A 10,483-nucleotide genomic window follows, 5' to 3' on the forward strand; every position below is an offset into this window, starting at 1 on the left:
TCCTTTCTTTCTTTCTTTCTTGGTTTTTTGAGACAGGGTTTCTCTGTGTAGCACTGGCTGTCCTGGAACTCACTTTGTAGACCAGGCTGGCCTCAAACTCAGAAATCCACCTGCCTCTGTCTCCCAAGTGCTGGGATTAAAGGCATGCACCACCACACCGGGCACCAAACATTTTTTATCAGACTTGTCTTCCTGCTATCTGTATTTATCCTTTATTAGTAAGATAATATTTTCAATTTTGCTAAAGTACATTCAATATTGCCATATGTCATATGTGAATCTGCCAAATCAAATAAGGTTCACAAGGGTCTCACAAGTTTCCCTCATTTTCTTCCTCATTCAGACATACAGAAGTTGCTTCAGTGTTTATATAATGAAATCACAGCACAAAATCAAATTGTAATTCTCTCCTGGGTCATTTCTTCTCCTTCTGCTGAAAGTGGCTATTCACTTCAAAGGGAAATGTTTTCTTTTGAAGGGAGAAGAAGGAAATATCAGAGAAGAGATTTGGGGCCTTACAGTTAGAGAAAAAGGAGATACAAAATAATGAAAGCATAAGATGAACTATAGAGAACATGGCCCAGGGGTTAAATGCTTGTTATATAAACATGAAGACTTAAGATTAGATTCATAGGGAGAACAATCTTGGCAACATGCCACTGTAATACCAACACTCTTAGAGTGAGATTGAAATCAAATTCAGCAGATTTTCTGTAAGCTTTGGGTCCAGCTACACTAGATTGAAATGATATCCCTTTTTAAATAAAGTGGGAGGAAGGGCTTGACAATTGAGGCTGGACTCCACCCTTCACACACCATGATGTGTAAGTACCTAAACTCTAAAACAAAAGCATACACAATGTCACATATGCATCATCCGCATAAATAGAGAAACATCAACACTGAGTCAGAAAGAATGTGGCCAGTTGTCCAGAGCACATCAGGATACTCACTGCTCCTTCATCCCTGTTTGCCCTTACTCAATCAGAAACTACAAGGAAAATAGCACAGTCTAGCAAAAAGAGAGGACCTTGAGAAAACTGGTTCCTTTATTCTGTTGGCTGCTGGCTTCACAATGTACATTATCTTTATGCTACTGTTTTGAACAATATTATCCTTAAAGTATACTAATAGTGGGTTGTTGCGTTAGGCAACTAACACTACTAAAATCACCCCAGCAGTGTCAGCCAAAGTTCTTTACTATGTGCCCAATGTTCTGGATTCCCAAATGAAAAAAAAAAACATACAAACACACAGTCTTATATTTAAATGTGTCTTAAAGAGCTCAATATCTGGGCCATTGCAATCCTCCACATGGCTAGCACATTCTCCCCTCTAATATTCCGTAATTATTACTTACTAAACCCTATATTCCATTCTGGATACCCCTGACCTATGCCTGCAGCCCTCCTGGGCCATAATCCCCCACTCTTACAGGTTGACAGTTTCTCTGTCCTACACTTCTCAGGCCTGGACCTTCTCCTTCTTCTCCTACACAGAGGTTGTGTCTTTTTTTAACCCCCTTGCCCTTGAATCCTAGTGTAACACCTCTGTCTCCCTACTCAGCTATTGGATGAAGGCAACTTTATTTACTAATCAGAACCAACTAGGAGCAGGGACTCTTCGCATCTTACATAGTGAATTCTCATGCAATTTTGGGAACCCTGATAACAAAGTGAAACCCTTAGACAAAGTCAACAACATTTCCCTTTTTGTCATTTAAAAAGGTCTTTAAATAGTTATAACTGTTTGTAAACTATACGGTATGCTATATAATAATAACATCCAGTCTATAAGTTTTGTCAATTTAGGTACATTACTCTATTATCTATTGTAACTTAGGTTACAAAGCATCCTTTCAAATATACATCATCTTCCTCAATGTTAACAACTTAAGTTTGATTCTGAGATGAAAATTAATCTTCAGCCTCATCAGAGATCAGAGAACAAATTAAACATTACCTGAATATACAGAAAACACAAAAATACATCTTGAAAACTTAAATTATTTTCAGAGAGAGCTGACTACCTGGACAGTTCCCTATTATTCATAACATTGGATAATCTGCCTTCAGCCTACTGGCCAGAATCATCTGACACTTTAAGTGAAACAGGAATTATGAAGGACTTGTCTTAGTCTGTCTTGTCAGACTTATGATGTCAACTATACTGCATCTTGTGTCTTCTCTTGGACTGTATTTTTTTTTGATAAATAAGGGCAATCCAGTGGCTACATTGCCACTATTAGAGCAACTGTATATGGAGGTTATGATGCCCACTATGTTAATGAACTGTAAAGTCAGGAGTACATGTCCTGTCAGGACATGTCAGGTACATGTCAGGAGCAGACATATCTCTTAGTCAAAATGTAATAATAATGAAAAGATTATAAATTCCATATTATCTGGATTTTCTGATGCTTTTGAAGATTACCTATGTAAAGTTTTCTGAATTCGTAAACCTTGACTCCTTACAGCTATTTCTATTTGAATAATATTGAAAACACTGTATTTTAATTTAATTGGAATCTAACATAACCATGAGTTTAAATTCTAGCCCTTAACTTGTATTACTTAATCATCCTAAACAGTTCATAATAGTAGCTATTGAAGGATTGGATCAAAGCCTTGTATTCTTAAACAAGTTACATAGGTCCAGTGCCTATCTAAGAACAAGAACATGAATTTCAAATTTTGTTCCAATCTACAAAGATTATACCAATGAAAACCTTATACCTGCATTGATATATAAATCCTCTACCAATATAAGAAATTATAACTTCAATTTTGTATTAAATACAAAGATTTCTACCAATGTAATATTACAGCTGTGCAATGCTTTGTTTAAGAATAAATTTTGCAATACATCTCATACATCTAATTTCTTATAATATAACTCTATCACCCTTTTTCTATTCAACCCCCTTCCTTTTACTTAGGAAATAAAGGTCTAAGAGTAAAGGATAGACAGAAGTCTCCAAGTCTAAGCTCTCTATTTAATTTTCTACCTGTTCAAAAGTATGATCATTTCCAAATTATAACTTAAAAAGAAAACATATCTTTTATTTATAAAATAACCATAACTAGATACTCAGACACAAGGTATTGTGATGATGATTCTCTACAACTTCTTCCTGAAGAATTGAGGCAACATTTTTTTTTGTAGGTGTAAGGATTGGTAAGAGAATTAGAAAAGGTGGTTAGACTTAAGAAAGCTAGCTTTAGTATTTCTTATGCAATCTCTTTATGCTTAGAAGGTTTAGGCGTTGACTGTGACTGGATTAATCTGAAGTGTTGGATGAACCAAGCTCATAGGGAATTGGGAACCAAGCTCATAGGGAACCAGATGTTCTTGAAGTTGTTCTGAAAGCAAGTCACTGGAAACAGCATCAGGAGGCAGAGAGCTGAAATTGCAGGTCATTTCTGTGTCCCTGAGAATGAATCTTGTCAGAGCTGCAAATGTCTGAATTATAAACATTACAGCTAAACCTTTAGTACTGTTAAGATATTAGTATAGATTGGGCAAGGTGCACAGACTGGTTAAGGATGAATTTTGCTCCTCGTTTGAGGAAGTGAAATACAACTATCTTTTTCATGTGTTAACTAACTTTATCAATAATCAATTGTGATAAATCTTCATTCATGCCATTGGAAGGAAGGCATGATGAATCTTAAGGATTCCATAACCAACAAGATTTATTGTCTAATTTCAGCTGAACTTTTGGCTGGAGACACTTTTATGTCCAAACCAGTTGCAAGGCTGTACCCATGTGGAGGAAATAGCAAATCATTTTACTTGTCCTGTTTTATCTTCTCAAATTATTTTTCTATCTTGAGCCAAGATCTTCATGGGGCCTTCCCTTATCATATCTGATCCATATTACTTTGGAAATTATCCAAAGAATTTTTTCTTTCCTATTAACACAAATACAAAACCTCTTTCCCAAAATAGCATGTCCTTTGTTAAGCAACTCAAAATAATCCAAAGAATAGATTTATTTAAATTAGCAGCCTCCTTACTCTTTAGGTCTGTTGTATTTTGACCTCTCTCCTAGAGTACTTTTAACACTATAACCACCAAATTTATAACCACATTCATTTTCAAAACAATTAAAGTAATCTAAGCAATTATTATTGTCTGATGAGACAGTGCTCCTTCACTATCCCCTATCTTGTTCTTACAGAATTAATTTTGAATAGTGATATCAAGGCTTAAATTTATTTCCACATCTATGCATATTTAATGTCTCCCTCCTGTGGCAATTAGTATTTCCATATATATATATATATATATATATATATATATATATATATATATACTCCATATATATATATACTCCATATATATATATATACAATATATATATATATTCCATATATATATATATATACACTCTTTATATATAACTTGAATAAGCATTATTTCCTATGTATTTAACTTTAATTAAATTTCCTTTTCTATTTCTGTATAAGCCTATTTCCAGGCTATTAATTTGCCATACCAGGCTAAGAAATCTCAAGGAGCCCAAATTCTAAGCAACCTAAGTCTATGCCTGCCCTGGCATAGACTTTTTTCAAATCTCAAACCCAGCCACCCAGCTTTGTCTTGGTCAACTTAGGGGAACTTAGCTATATTCCAGCTCATGTCATGAACCCCCATAACCCAACAAATGATTTATTCTTAGATTATCCATGAATAAAAATAATTTAGCATGAGAATAAAATAGCTTGGTCAACATGATCATGATCCTAACAGGAGAAGGATGGAAAGGGAGGGGAATAAAATATGGAGTGTAAAATAGACAAATAAATAACTAAATTCAAAAGCAAAAAATAAAAAAAAAATACCCAGGAGGGAGAAGGTAATGACAAATTGAAAAAAATAAGAATTTATAGAAAAAAGGAGAAAAGATAGGGCCTGTGTAGAGAAATGATTCCTTGGAAAGCTGGGACTTATGTGGTGGGCTGGTCGGAATTGGCACACAGCAAAAGTAGGGTGTAGTTTTTTTTTTTTTCTTTCCAGACTCATTCTCTGGTCTCTAGGGTACTGTCACTGATAGCATGTCATGCTTCATCCTTCCCATTTTTCTGGGAAGAAAGTGGTCTCTATAGAACCTGTTACCACTAGTGTCCCTCATTAGAATTATTGTGACACTATTTGTTGACAAAGGTAGTACAGATTCCAGGATAAGGATTAGAGGCACAGCATTCTCAGGTCAAGGAAAAATGAAACAATTACCATTCCCTACAAAGTAATCCCTCAAAGTTTCTGGTTGTGAAAATATGGGAGAGAATGGGATGGTGACATCAGGCTAAAGAGCTAACCAATGTTCAGACCAATAGCTAAGACTTTAATTTAAGACGTATTAATGGATTCTAAAACACTTTCCCTGCTGATAAACAAGAAAGAAATTAATAGTCTTCACTTAGTGTGAATATGAAGCTTCCTTCATATCTCTTTCAGACACTGGAGGCTTTTTACATCTTCAGTTTTCATACTAAAGGCTGGGGATAAAACCTGTTGACTTGAATCCTATGGAACTCTTTCATCCTATGAAAAATACCTGCTTTGCAGGTCAAGGTTCTGTCCTGAAAATTTGGATTCTCTCTATGGTACCTTAAAAGTTTCTCACTGCTGTGACCAGATACATGATAGAATCTATTCCAAGAATGAAGGGTTTATTTGACTCCAGTTTGAGATTCCAGCCAACCATGTTGGGAATATGTGAGGCAATGGATTAGTTGCCTCACTGCATCCATAGTCAAGAATCAGTGGTCAGTGTTGTTCAGCTCACTTCCTCCTCTTTATACATTCCATGATTCTAGTACATAGGATCACACAGATGAATTTATGACATCTAGTTGATAATGTTTAGATCAAGTGTTCATACTAGGTCTCAAAAAGAAAAGTGGGGATTTTTAAAAGGTGTTTATGCTTCTTTTAGCATTGGTGTGCCTAAGCATGCAGGGCTGTGTGGAAAAGAAAGGGATATTCAACGGACCTTTTGTAAGTGGAAGAAAAGGCTGAATAAAATGCTATTTTAAAAATGAATGTGACATGAAATTCATCTCAGCATGAGGATGATGCCTTGGATGTTCTGGCTCATCTCCTGAAAAACAATCATGTTATAATTTGAAAAACACCAAGATCCTAGACATTTATTTGGCAAATACTATCTCAGTGTATCCTATGTGAATCTATGGTTCATTTTAATGATATTTTTTCTCTATTTCACAACCTATACATAAAGTTTACATCTTCATTTTAACTAATCCTTCATAGTCTTTCTGAGATTTAGATCTTAAAATTTAGATGTTTGATATGTACCTTGGATAGAAAGAGAAGGTAGAGTTAGGTGAGAGAAAGTGACCATGAACCCAACTAATTTCATTAGATAAACAGTGTAAGACTCAACATGTCCATGACTGCTCCTTGAGATCAGAGCATAGATGATCAATACTCATATACTTCTGACATTAGTTTTGTGCCTGGTCACTATCAATGTTCTACTTCTCACTCACCCTGGAACCTGTTGGTTATATGCATACCTTTGTGGGTTCCAGAATCACATGATGCTGTAATTCCTTTCCATTTCAAACAACCTCCCAGCCAATCTCAGAATGTTTACTCTTCAGAGAGTAAACTTTCTTTATATGCTTTTTTTTTTTTTAAAAAAATTACTGAATTAATTGCACAGCAATGTAGGCCAGGTATGGAGGAACAGATGTAGGGGGCATGTAGCTGATGTATATAGTTAAGGCCTAGATTATACATAGTAATTTCAGAAATTAGTCTGTATGAGAAGCTGAGGATATGGGCTTAGATAATCATATGGAGCTCATACTTCTCGGGAACAGGTGGTTATTTCATAAAGAGATATCTACTGGTTTCTCTGATTGCTTTAGAGAACAACAAATCATTACAAATATTGAACAATATTTTCCATTTTCTTCAATTATAATTACTAGATTACTGAATCTTAATAACATCACATTAAGAATTTTGTAATATTACAATTATATTATATAATATATGATTGCAATCACCATTGCAATCTTCTCCACAGCTCCCTGGCTTTCTTGCTCTCACATTCTTAGGGCCAGTTCACTGGTAACCTCTTCAGCCAAGGCCAGCTCTGCTCCACTCCCCAAGGGAGGTTCAAGGTCTGTTCTACTGAGTATTGCAGCCTGTAAGGGTTATGGACAGTTTTCACGCTCCCATTACTCCAGGGACAGCTCTCCATCCACCTGCCATAGTTGGCAAAGGATGACACAGTGGAGAATGTCATTTCCCCTCACTAGTGCTACTGAACAACAGACAAGAGAAACAGCCGACTCACCCATGATTACAATCTGGGAATCAGCTCACCTGCAGCCACCACATGCAGGGACAGCTCCACTGTGCTGCTAAGGTAAGGGAAAGGACACACTCTTTTGGGTTCTGCAGAAGGTGAGGAGCAGGGCCACCTCTCCTTCCTGACATAGGTGGTAAGTGGCAAAAGGAGGAAACATCTCTCTTTATCCATGTCAACTTGTGGGTTGGGATCAATTCTGCACATCCTCAGATATCAACTTGCACCCAAGGAACAGACCAGATGAGGGATCTCCACCTGGTCTTTGGCTATAACAAATCCCTGCTGCTGTATGGCCACTGACTCAGATGTGGCCCCAATTTGCAGCACAGGCCAGGACTCCACCATGATCTCAGGTCACATTACTGACTACTTACAGCAGGCTGTTCATCATGACCTTCAGTTCTGCATCTATTCATTTTGCCCATGTACTTCTTCTTCTCTTGTTCTTCTATGTCTCTACCACCTACTTTTTCATCTTTCAGAAACCTGGTTCTCTGTGTGTCTGGGGTCATCTCAGGAGTGCTATGCATTATTACACTAGGCAGCAGTCATCTCAGGTGTGGTCTGCTCTTTTAGTCCTGTAGGCTCTTCTCTTACCAGGTCTGCCCATGTGTACCTATGCAAAGGTAGTTTTTCCTGGGCTCACTTCTACCTATGGCCTACTGATATATATTCTATGACCTCTAGCCTCTGGCTCAAACCCTGCACTAGGATCCTGTCCCAGATCTGTGTGGCAGCAGACATACTTGTCTCCGGTTAGCTCCCTGTGCAGGCCCCTGGCTCTAGATTGTTGGTTATCTCAGGATTGCTTTTTATCAGGGAGTGTAAGACTACTAATAACGAATGAGTTGTTCATAGGGCAGAACATTGAAGTGGATGTAGCCTTTCTCCTCTCTTCCACTTATTGGCAAATATGAGAGACAGCATCCACACTTGGAATGCCTCTGGGGCAGTTTATTTAACATCTGAATGTGGTAGTTATATATCATTACATGTATACAGGATGTGATGCTTTATGTTCTTTCCTTGACTTCCCCAAATGAGAGACAATAATGCAGAAGTATGAGCTGAATATTCTTCTTTTAGGGTGTTCATCAATGTAACAGGAATGAAATCAGGACAAGACTTTTCTCCATTTTGTGCAAAATGGGAAAAATTAATTGAAGTGTCACAGAACAGCAAATATAACTCACAATATGTTAATTCAGAATGTATTGTTTAGAGACCATGGAAGAAGACTGAAAGTCTTAAATAACGATGGAAAGTAAAACCACACCAATGAGCAAGTTCTTAAAAGGCATTTAGAGAAAAACCAAAAAAAAAAAAAAAAAAAAAAACCTCAAAATGTATAAAAAGCATGTTGAAAAGACTGTCTTACTGAAAATCAATAATGTGTACTTAAGCAGTGATATGAATTTACTTACCATTTATTATCCTAGCAAGAAGCACAGAACTCTGTAAAAGCAGGAATGTAGATGCCCTGGAGGGCCAGATGGCAGAAAGAAGCAGAGAATGAAAGTACCTACCACAATGAGCAGACAGCTGAGTGAAGTGTAAAAGAGTTCCTCATGGGAAATACATTTTGAATTGGTGCATGCAGATTATTTTTTGTGCTTAGACTGGAATAAGTTATAGACACAAATCCACTACCTGAGGAGAAGTGATACCCAGTGAAGATCCTGGATAACTGGCAAGCAGGAGCTCTTGTCTCTCTCTTAGTTAATTCACAGTGCCCTCACTTCATTGAAAGTATACTTGTAGACTAGATGCAAATGAAGGGATCATAATACAGTAACATATGGTTCACAAAAATGAAGTCATGGAACTGAAGAGGTGGCACAGTGTTTAACTACACCCCAGAAAAAGCAAGAGTCTTTTTTTTATTACATGATTTCTTTATTTAAATTTCAAATGCAATCCCCTTTCCTAATTTCCACCCTGAAAATCCACTACCTCCTACCCTCTCCCCCTGTTAACGGACATACCCACTTCTGCTTCCTGACCCTGGCATTCCCCATTACTAGAGCATAGAACCTTCACAGGACCTAGGGCCTTTCCTACCAGTGATGACCAACTATGCCATCCTCTGCTACATATGCAGCTAGAGCTATGAGTCCCACCATGTGTTTTCTTTGATTGATGGTTTAGTTCCTGGGAGCTCTGGGGGTATTGCTTAGTTCATATTGTTGTTCCTAGTAGGAGGCTGCAAACCCCTTCAGCTCCTTGGGTACTTTCTCTAGCTCCTTCATTGAGGACCCTATGCTTTGTCCAGTGGATAGCTGTGAGCATCCACTTCTGTATTTGTCAGGCATTGGCAGAGCCTCTCAAGAGACAGCTTTATCAGGCTCCTGTCAGAAAGCTCTTGTTGGCATCCACAATAGTGTCCAGGTTTCGTGTTTTTTTTTTTTTTTTTTCCCATGGGGCAGTCTCTGGATGGTCTTTCCTTCCGTCTTAGATCCTAACTTTGTCTCTTTAACTGAAAGAACTTAGTGGGGAAACCCCCACTCAATTCTCGATTCTGCGAGCACCCAAGAATCACGAACAGACGGCCAACTTGATGTAAGAACACGAGGTAGTTTAATGTCGGAGCTCCGGGCCGACACATATCTCCCCGGAGGAGACAGAGGTGTCGACCACATGGTGAAGCCATAATGGCAGAGCTCCGGGTTGAACCGTATCTCACGCAGGCAGGAGACAGTGGATTCGACCCTGAGGCTTGGAAGCTAGGGGCTTTTATAGAAAAGGGTTGGGGCTGGGGGAGGAATTGGCGAGGTTTCACATGATTGGTCCATTTAAACATCAACAGACTGTCAGAAGGGTGGGAGATAGGGAGGCACCAGGCAAGTCAGGACATGTAACGATGGGCCTGTCTGGGCATGTCCTGGCCTGTTCTGCTATGTTCTCAGCCCCAGGTTTTAAAGCTCACAAACAACTCTTTGGGCTATTTGACATAAATTACATGAATCACAGGTCTCAAGTTTTATTTCCTTTCATAACTACTTTCATAGGTATTTTGTTTCCCATTCTAAGAAGGATCAAAGTAACCACACTTTGGTCTTCCTTCTTCTTGTGTTTCATATGTTTGACAAATTGTATCTTGGGTAGTCTAAGTTTCTGGGCTAATATCCA

General features: G+C 37.9%; 1 non-coding gene across 1 annotated transcript; it reads right to left on the reverse strand.

Annotated features, from left to right (window-relative positions):
• Positions 1-8,175: 8,175 nt before the first annotated feature.
• Positions 8,176-8,308, reverse strand: LOC115032488 (small nucleolar RNA SNORA17). Its single transcript, XR_003838160.1, has one exon. It is a non-coding gene; the product is annotated as a small nucleolar RNA SNORA17 (small nucleolar RNA).
• Between the last annotated feature and the right edge of the window lie 2,175 nt (positions 8,309-10,483).

Source organism: Mus caroli, unplaced genomic scaffold (genome assembly GCF_978045245.1).
Source record: "Mus caroli unplaced genomic scaffold, Mus_caroli_1 scaffold_1, whole genome shotgun sequence".
Lineage (NCBI taxonomy): Eukaryota > Metazoa > Chordata > Mammalia > Rodentia > Muridae > Mus > Mus caroli.